Source organism: Arachis ipaensis, chromosome B07 (genome assembly GCF_000816755.2).
Source record: "Arachis ipaensis cultivar K30076 chromosome B07, Araip1.1, whole genome shotgun sequence".
Lineage (NCBI taxonomy): Eukaryota > Viridiplantae > Streptophyta > Magnoliopsida > Fabales > Fabaceae > Arachis > Arachis ipaensis.
In genome coordinates this window covers 44,084,554-44,092,759 of record NC_029791.2, presented here as the reverse complement: position 1 = coordinate 44,092,759, position 8,206 = coordinate 44,084,554, and the positions used below count along the sequence as shown (strand labels likewise).

Sequence of the window (8,206 nt, the reverse complement as noted above, 5' to 3'; positions counted from 1 at the left end):
TCCGAATGAAGGCAGGTCAAATTTGGACAGCATCTGCAGTGCTTTCTCTGTCTCTGAATCAGACTTCTGCTCCAACTTCTCAATTTCAGCAAGAAAATACCTGAAATTGCCCAAAAATATAAAAACTCATAGTAGAATCCAAAAATGTGAATTTAACACTAAATCCTATAAAAACTTAATAAAAACTACTAAAAACTATATGAAAATGATGCCAAAAAGCATAGAAAATATTCGCTCATCAACAACCTTTCAAAAGGTGTAAGAAACAACCCCGTGAATAAATAAACAATGCATATGCTTAGAAGACATGCTTATGGGACATAATTGCATAAATTATATCAGAAAAATTTCATGCCTAATAAAGCAATGCAAAATGTGGATATCAAAAATAGAAGCTTCTGTATGCTACTAGACGAACGTATTTGTGGCCACACATTCTCGTGTACAACGTTACTGATCCGATAATAATTACCTATGCGGAAGATCCTTACTAAAGATATAGGCTGCCACCGCTACGGCCACTCTTTACAATCCCGAATCTCCAATTGATTCAGAAGCAAAGTTCATCACCTGTTAGTACAAGGACATTTAATTCAGAATCATTGCAAACTATACTGTGTTATCATTGTTTTTTTATTGCGAATGGCAGCTCATGGCGGTGGGCCAAAAATCAACCATAAAGTTATGGCAGATGACATTACGAAAAATGGCGAATTACCTAAACAATGCATATATATGTACAAAAAATCATGCTAAAAATTTGTAAATATAATAGACTATATAATCTAATCTATATAATCATTTTTTAGTCATAAGACATCCAATTAATGCAGCAAAATGAGCAAATATAGTAGCAAATGTAGCAAATAAACATAAGACATAAAATATAAAAGCCAAAAACTTAAAAGAAAGACCAAAACCATTGTCTCCATGTCTTTAAACTAACAAATGATGAAATAAACCATCTAAATTCTATCTCTCATCAACTTCATTCAAATTAACACGATTATTGTCGTGCCCTACTGCATCCTCATCATCATCTGATTCAGTATCATTAAAATGAATCTCCAGAATCCTCTGAATCTTCAAATTTTAGTTTTTCTTCTTCTTCCACAATTACTGCCTTTCCTTTTTTGGAGGCCTTAGACCCACTTGGTCCACCCTTTAGAGCTACAGGCTGTTTTCTTTTTTTGTTTTCTTGTCTTCTCCTATTATTTGTCGTAGGCTCACCTCCGCCCATTACTTCAAACACAAGGTTCTAACTCAAAGTGTTGTCACCTTCATGAACCAAATTAGCATCATCTTTCACATTATCATCATTTCGAAAGGTGGCAGTCTCAAGTTCTCCAACTAGCCACTCATTATACCCATCAATGTCATTGAGTGTAATAGGATCAACTTCATCTTTAAGGTTGTACCTTTTGAGGAGCTATTGTTTATATTTTATAAATACCAAATTCTCCCTCCTTTCATGATCAAGCCTATTTCCTTTATTAGTATCAATCTGCAAAAGTATTAAATATAATCTAAGTTACTATGGAGTTTGAAAGTTTATTACTCCAAAATTTTACCGAGTTTAGGTGATACTTTACATGCTCAAAAATACTCTAGTTGCCTACATATTCTAAAGCACTACAAGTCAAGCTTAAAATTTTGATAGCAAAATGTTATAAAATTAAAATAAATTTGTCTTAAGATTTTAATCTAACATTCTAACTAAGTTAATAATGCAGTGAAAAATTAATATTATCGGGTGAAAGCTTTTTCTTCTGAGATTTTGCAAAGGCTGGTCCAAAGAGTTCAAAGCCGACCTTGTATAGTGCTTGCTTCTTTGGAACCGTTTTACATTCAGCAACATTCCCAGGCTTGATCATAAGTGCTCCTTGGCCCATGTAATGCCTCCTTTCATAATTTTTCTACAAAAATTACACAAGATGTCATTAGTATTTTCTTTTTCTACAGTAGTAATATATTTTCAATTTCGGTCAATTTTACTAGAACGGACAGCAGCTGCTTGACGAGAAGGAAAAATGGCAGTAGCATGGCCAGCAGGGACAGGGGCATGTCTAGAAGTTGACATAATGAATTAAACGGAAAAAAAAAAATTGGAGGAAGAGAGGTTTATCAGGATTCAGGGAAGAGAGGGAGATAGTGAACTGAATGAAAAATATAATATGCAAGAAACTACACACCAAAGAAAGAGAAACGGTGGTTCGCAACAGCAGCAAGAAAAAACTGTTGTGATGAGGGCAGCGATGATTAACAGTGACCGGCGATGGACGACAATGAATCGGTGGCAGCAAGATGCACAGAGAACAAAGAGGGAGAGGAATTTTCACATGAAGAAGAGACGTAGAGAACAAAGAGAGAGTTTTTGAATAATTAGAATTAGTGGTATCACTTAGAATTTCCTAATTATTTAATTACTCTCATTTTTTTTTTAAAAATTCGAAAAAAGTCTATTTTTGCCATATGTATGGCATTCTTCAATGGCGTCACTGTAATTGTGACCACCTTTTTACTCACTGTGAAAACCACGTCGCGACGACCTCCTTATTACAATGAGGCCAAAATCCGTCATGCCATAATGCCATAGCGTTATGATTGCCTTTTTTTTCAAAATACTACGTGTTACAATATCACATCATAAGTAGTAGTAGAGCTTCATTATGACAATTGACAATGGGGCCATTGCCCCAAATATTTTATAAAAAATAAAACTATGTCCACTTGTTTCACATGTGTATAGAAATTGTTGAATTGGATATCTCTCTTCGTACAAGTCTTTCACAAATCCTGATCCTAGGTTCCATCCTTCTTGCAATCACGCAGTCCTTTCTTTTAATGCCCATTGGATATTTATCGCTTCNNNNGATAAATAACATATATATAAATATTTAAGTATTTATCAAAATAAGTCTCATATTTTCATTCTCAATGCTACTGTCAAAATATGTTGCACAGCAAAATAAGTAGTATCATAAATCAAATAAAAAACATTTGATATATTTATGTTTATCGTTTTATTTTTTTATTGATCTTTAATAGTTCTCTTTAAAAAATTGATTTGTGTAAAATTCGATTAAACCGTAGATTAATTGAGAAATAAATTAAATATAGACTAAAATGGTAAGAAAATGTAACAATCATAATTTGACAATTTTTTATATGATATTTTAGACTCAGTAAATTTTTTGAGTTGAAAAATATAATTTTTTGAGTAAAAACGCGAACCGGAAATTTGACCAACAGTACTGATTGAAATCTGTCTGGTACTACAGTTGAGAAAACTAATTTTTAGTAAGAGAGGTTACAATTTTTATGGTAAAAATAATTAAAATACACATTAAAACATTAATCTTAAAGGTTTCGATCCAAAAGTGGGCCAAATAAACCATATATGTGAACCAACCCAAGTTGAGCCCAAGCCCAACATATATAAGCCATAAATAATGGCCATTTCAACCACTACACACTCATTTTCCCGTTTACTTCTGAAAATGTGAAGAAGAGAGGTGAGAAGAGAAAAATCCTAACTTCTAAAACTTCAAATCACCATAACTTTCTCTATGGAGCTCCAATTGACGAGTCGTTTGCGATCACACATCGCTCTGGATGGGCTCTTCAAGTTTATCTAGGTATTGTGGTAAGAAATTTTGAAAATCATGCCCAATTTTTGTTTTTCCCTTTAATTTTGAGTTTGGCTTTAAGTTTTGAAAAATTTTGTGGTTTTGATTTTTTAATGCTCTATTATGAGTCATTGGTGAATTTTATCAACCAATTTTGTGAGTTAAGATAAAAAATCCTCAAATCCTTGTGATTCATAAATTTTATAAACCCTAAGTTGAAGTAAGTATGAAATTGTGTGTATTAGATTGTTGGGTACCCTTTTGGAACTTGGATATTGGTTGTGGAAGTGTTGACTTAAGTTAGAGCTGAGATTTGGTGAAACTTCACAAGTTGAGAGCTTGATTTTAACTTCTAAGAAGTACGGTTTTAGTTTCTTTTAAGTACCGTATAATGTAGTATGAAATCCTAGGCTAGATGCCCCTAAGATTAGGTTTAAATTGTGAACTTGGTTGGTATTGATATGTATAGTTGATATGTTGTAGAAATTAATGATTGGGTTGAGATTGTCTGAATTTACATGTTTGGTGTGTTGAGAAATTTGATGAATTGGATAATGATTATTGGTTTGTGGAATATGTATTGAAATTGTGAATTGAGCCAGACGCCGTGTATTTTGGGTCAGAGACTGAAAAAAGGTAAGAACGGTGAGTGACGATTGGATTGTGTGATAATGTATAAAATTGAATGAAGAATTGGTATCGAATATATGAGAATTTAATTGATTGATGGAATAGTGGAAAATAAAGTTTTTGAAATGTTAAATGAATGTATTTGAGTTAGAATGTATAGATGGAGTATGCTTGGATTTGGTTGACTGTGAATATGTAAATTGAGTTGTTTTGGGTTCATTATGTTAGTTGGAAATGACTGAGGCTTGTTGATCTTTGGAAAATTGGTAAATGTGTGTTTTTGGTAAAAATAGATTTTTAGCTAATTTTGGCGGGCCGTAACTTGGTCCTCGGAGTTGGAAAACTTTCAAAATTGAATTTTTATGAAAATTCATTTATCGATCTTTCCAATGGTTCAAGAATGGTTGAAAAATAAATTTTCTACAAAAATATATGACGGTTTGAAAATTGGGTTCAAAAATAGATTTTTACACTTAACAACTTTTTGGCAATTCCGCAATACTCATGTACGCGGAGGGCCACGCGACGCGGATACTGGGCTCTGTCCAAAGGTCTCGCGTACATGGAAGGAGGCTTGCGTACGTGGCAGTGTTCAAATTGCCCACTCACATACGTGGACGTAGTACGCAACGCAAGTGAAAGCTCCTAATTTTCATGCTCGCGTACGCGACACCCCAAACTTTCAACCTATGCGTACGCAAGCAAGTGTATACGTACGCACCACTCCCAGAATTGGAAAAAATGTGTTTTTAAAGCTTTTAACCATTCTTTTAGCCTTATAGACCTTTATAAACTTCGTACGACTCTAGAGCCAGTAGAATTGAGGATGGAAGCGTTAGGGATGAAGCCAAATAAATTGAGTTAGTAAAATTGTGAGAAATGAACAAGATATTAAGTGAGAATGATGATGATTATGAGAGTGATAATGAGAAGGATGATGATTATGAGATTGATAATGATGACTACAACATTTTGGGCCTATGGCCACGATTTTTTTTGTCACGGTAAAAAACGTGACGATAAACCCTCTATGGTCACGATTTTTTACCGTGACCATAAGAAAAAGGGCTATGGTCACGGTTTTTTAAAAAAGGGTGGTCTAAAAGGATCTATGGTCACGGTTTTGGGAGGTGACCTGAAGGTGTCTATGGTCACGGTTTTTTACCGTGACAAAAAAGGGCCTATGGTAATGGTTTTTCAAAAAATGGTGACCTAAAATGGTCTATGGTCACGGTTTTGGAGGGTAACCTAAAGGGGTCTATGGTCACGATTTTTTGGGGTAACCTAAAAGGGTCTATAGTCACAGTTTTGGGGGTGACTTAAAGGGTTCTATGGTCACCATTTTTTAGGGTAGGGTCTATGGTCACGATTTTTTGGAGTGACCTAAAGGGGTCTATGGTCATGATTTTTGAGGGTGACCTAAAAGGGTCTATGGTCACGGTTTTGAGAGGTGATCTAAAGGGGTCTATAATCACAGTTTTTAGGATGAATAAAAAGGGTCTATGGTCACGGTTTTTGACCGTGGCCTAAAGTGGTCTATGGTCACTTTTTTTTTTAACTCTGCCCCCTCCTAAATGGTGTCATTTCTTCTATTTTCAATTCCCTCGCAACTCCACAATTCGAACCCAATTCCCCCCAAATCCCATTGTCTCTTCAAAAAAACAAGTGAACCCTAGCTAACCCATCCCTCCCAAAGTCCCCTCCACGAAGAACACTACTGCCCCCACCACCACCAGAAACAATCACCGCCGCACTCTCCACTCTCAATGTCAAGTCCCTCCGCCTCAAAGACCCTGACCCAACCGTCATTCCTCTTCTTCACCAATGAACGACCACCGCCACCGTCGAAGGTCTCCGTCCGACAAAGGTATATTGGAGCTCGTGGTGTCGTCGTGTCTTCGAACTCTCCTCTATCGTCGTCTCCTCTTTGGTCTCTCCTCTGGCCTCGTCTCCTCTTCGGTCTCTTGTCTTGCGTCGTCTCCTCTTCTTGAGTAAGGCGGCTAATCATAAATTTCAGTTTAAGATGGTGATGCAAGTGAATGACTTAGTGAAAAGAGAATAATTATTGTTTGAGATAGTGATGCGGTGTTGAGAGACTTTCAAAGTTCAAAGCACATGTAGGATGGTTTAGACATTCAAGTAATTTAACTCTCTCTCTCTCACGCTCATATTTGACTTTGGTTACTTGCATTCTGTTATTTTGCTTAATTAATTTTTTTCCTTTAATTTTTTTAAATCATGTATAAAAGATTTTGGTTCACAGGTCTATGAATCATGAGTCTTTACCTCCACAAATTTTTTTTTTGGTTTTTAAAGTCTAATCTCTCTCTTGTTGTACATGTATTTTGGGTTGAATTATTGATCAATTTATGTAAACTAATTGTCTATCTCAGTTCTATACCCAACACGAGCCTAGCTTTATTTTGAGCTCGTCAGTTTTTTAACATTGACTCGGAAAACTAAACTTATTTTGACATAGGAAGAGAACTCACATTTTTTGGTGCTGTAATTTCAATTATTTTAAATAGAAATAATTTTTTCCAAGTACACATGATTAAAAAAGTAGCTATTAAATCAGCAGTAAATGATGATATTTTTCACTTCAATTACAACGATAAATTGTTAATTTAGCAGCCTTAGCTTTAGCAAGGAATTAAAAAGAAATTAAATTAAATTTACAACTTAAAACATATTGCCAAATTGTTTTAATGATGCATGTGTTTTGAACTTTGAACTTTGAATGACTTAACGAGGAGTGTTAGTCGTAGTAATAATAATAATAATAATAATAATAATAATAATAATAATAATAATAGGGAGTAGGTAGTAGTTGTCATTTATTTGATGAGAGAATAGAAAAGATAATAAGATATATGAATTAAGAAAGTGTTGTGTGTGTATCTGTGAGAGAGAAGAGGAAAGGTTGGAACACGAAGGAAGAAGGAAAGAAAGAAGAGAGTGGTCAAAACGGACTTTTGAATGGAGAGTTAGTTAGACAGACTCTACTACTCTTTTCTGTTGATTTTTGGTCTTAAATCATTTTTAGTCTTATAAATTTCAGTTGGGGCCTTATAGTGTACAGATGTGGGTGTACAGATTTTTGTCTTTTTGTGACTGAAAAGCGTGTCACTAAAAGTGTTGTTTAAAGAAAAAGTGTTACCCTTAATCGTTAACTTGGCTCTGATACCAATTTTTACTCTTCATATTTTATTTCGAATAAGTTTATAATTTGTATAGAATTGAAAATGTTACTTTTATAATTCTGATTTTTATAGTTTTTCAATCTTGTTTTAGTTTATAATAGTCTTTTTTGCATGGATTATTGTTTATAAAATTTTTTATCTGTTTGTTTTTTTCTTGAATATATTTTCTCAAATCTTCAACAACTTCTTTTATTTCTACACTTTCTGTTGTTTCTAAATATCTTTTTAATTTTTCAACCTCATTCTCCATTTTTTCTTTCAACAGCTTTAATTCTTTTAAGTCATAATATGGTTTTCCAGGCATTTATAAATTTTTTAAGTTTAACTCCAACTTGTTTATATTTATTCTTATTTCTATCCTTTTTATTATGAGGTCATCAATTTCGATCTGAAGATTATTTAATTCCCTTTTATACTCCTTTATTTTACTTTTTAATTTTTTCGCTCTTTTTCTTTTTATTTTATTTTCTGGTCTTTCAATCTTTGCATGCTTTATTATTTATTTTAGAATTTCTGCAAATTCTATCATCGCTTCATCACTATTTTCTAGAGATTCTATTAATTTTTCTAACTCTTCAACTTCTCTTTTTAACTTCTCATAGATTGTTTTTAGAGCTTCAAATGCTCTTTGATTTATTTCAGAAAACTGCAAAAAATTCAAACGATTTTCTCTTTCAAAAAGCTCTTGTTTCTTGTCTTGATAGGTTACATATATTTCTTCTTTATTTATTGTCATAATTTAGT

At 33.6% G+C, this 8,206-nt stretch overlaps 1 long non-coding RNA gene across 1 annotated transcript in view; it reads right to left on the bottom strand.

The window, feature by feature from the left end:
- LOC110265171 overlaps positions 909-8,206 on the bottom strand; it is a 13,502-nt gene continuing 6,204 nt past the window's right edge. Inside the window, exon 3 of the long non-coding RNA XR_002351481.1 lies at positions 909-976. This is a non-coding gene — a long non-coding RNA (uncharacterized LOC110265171). The remainder of the gene's footprint in view (positions 977-8,206) is intronic.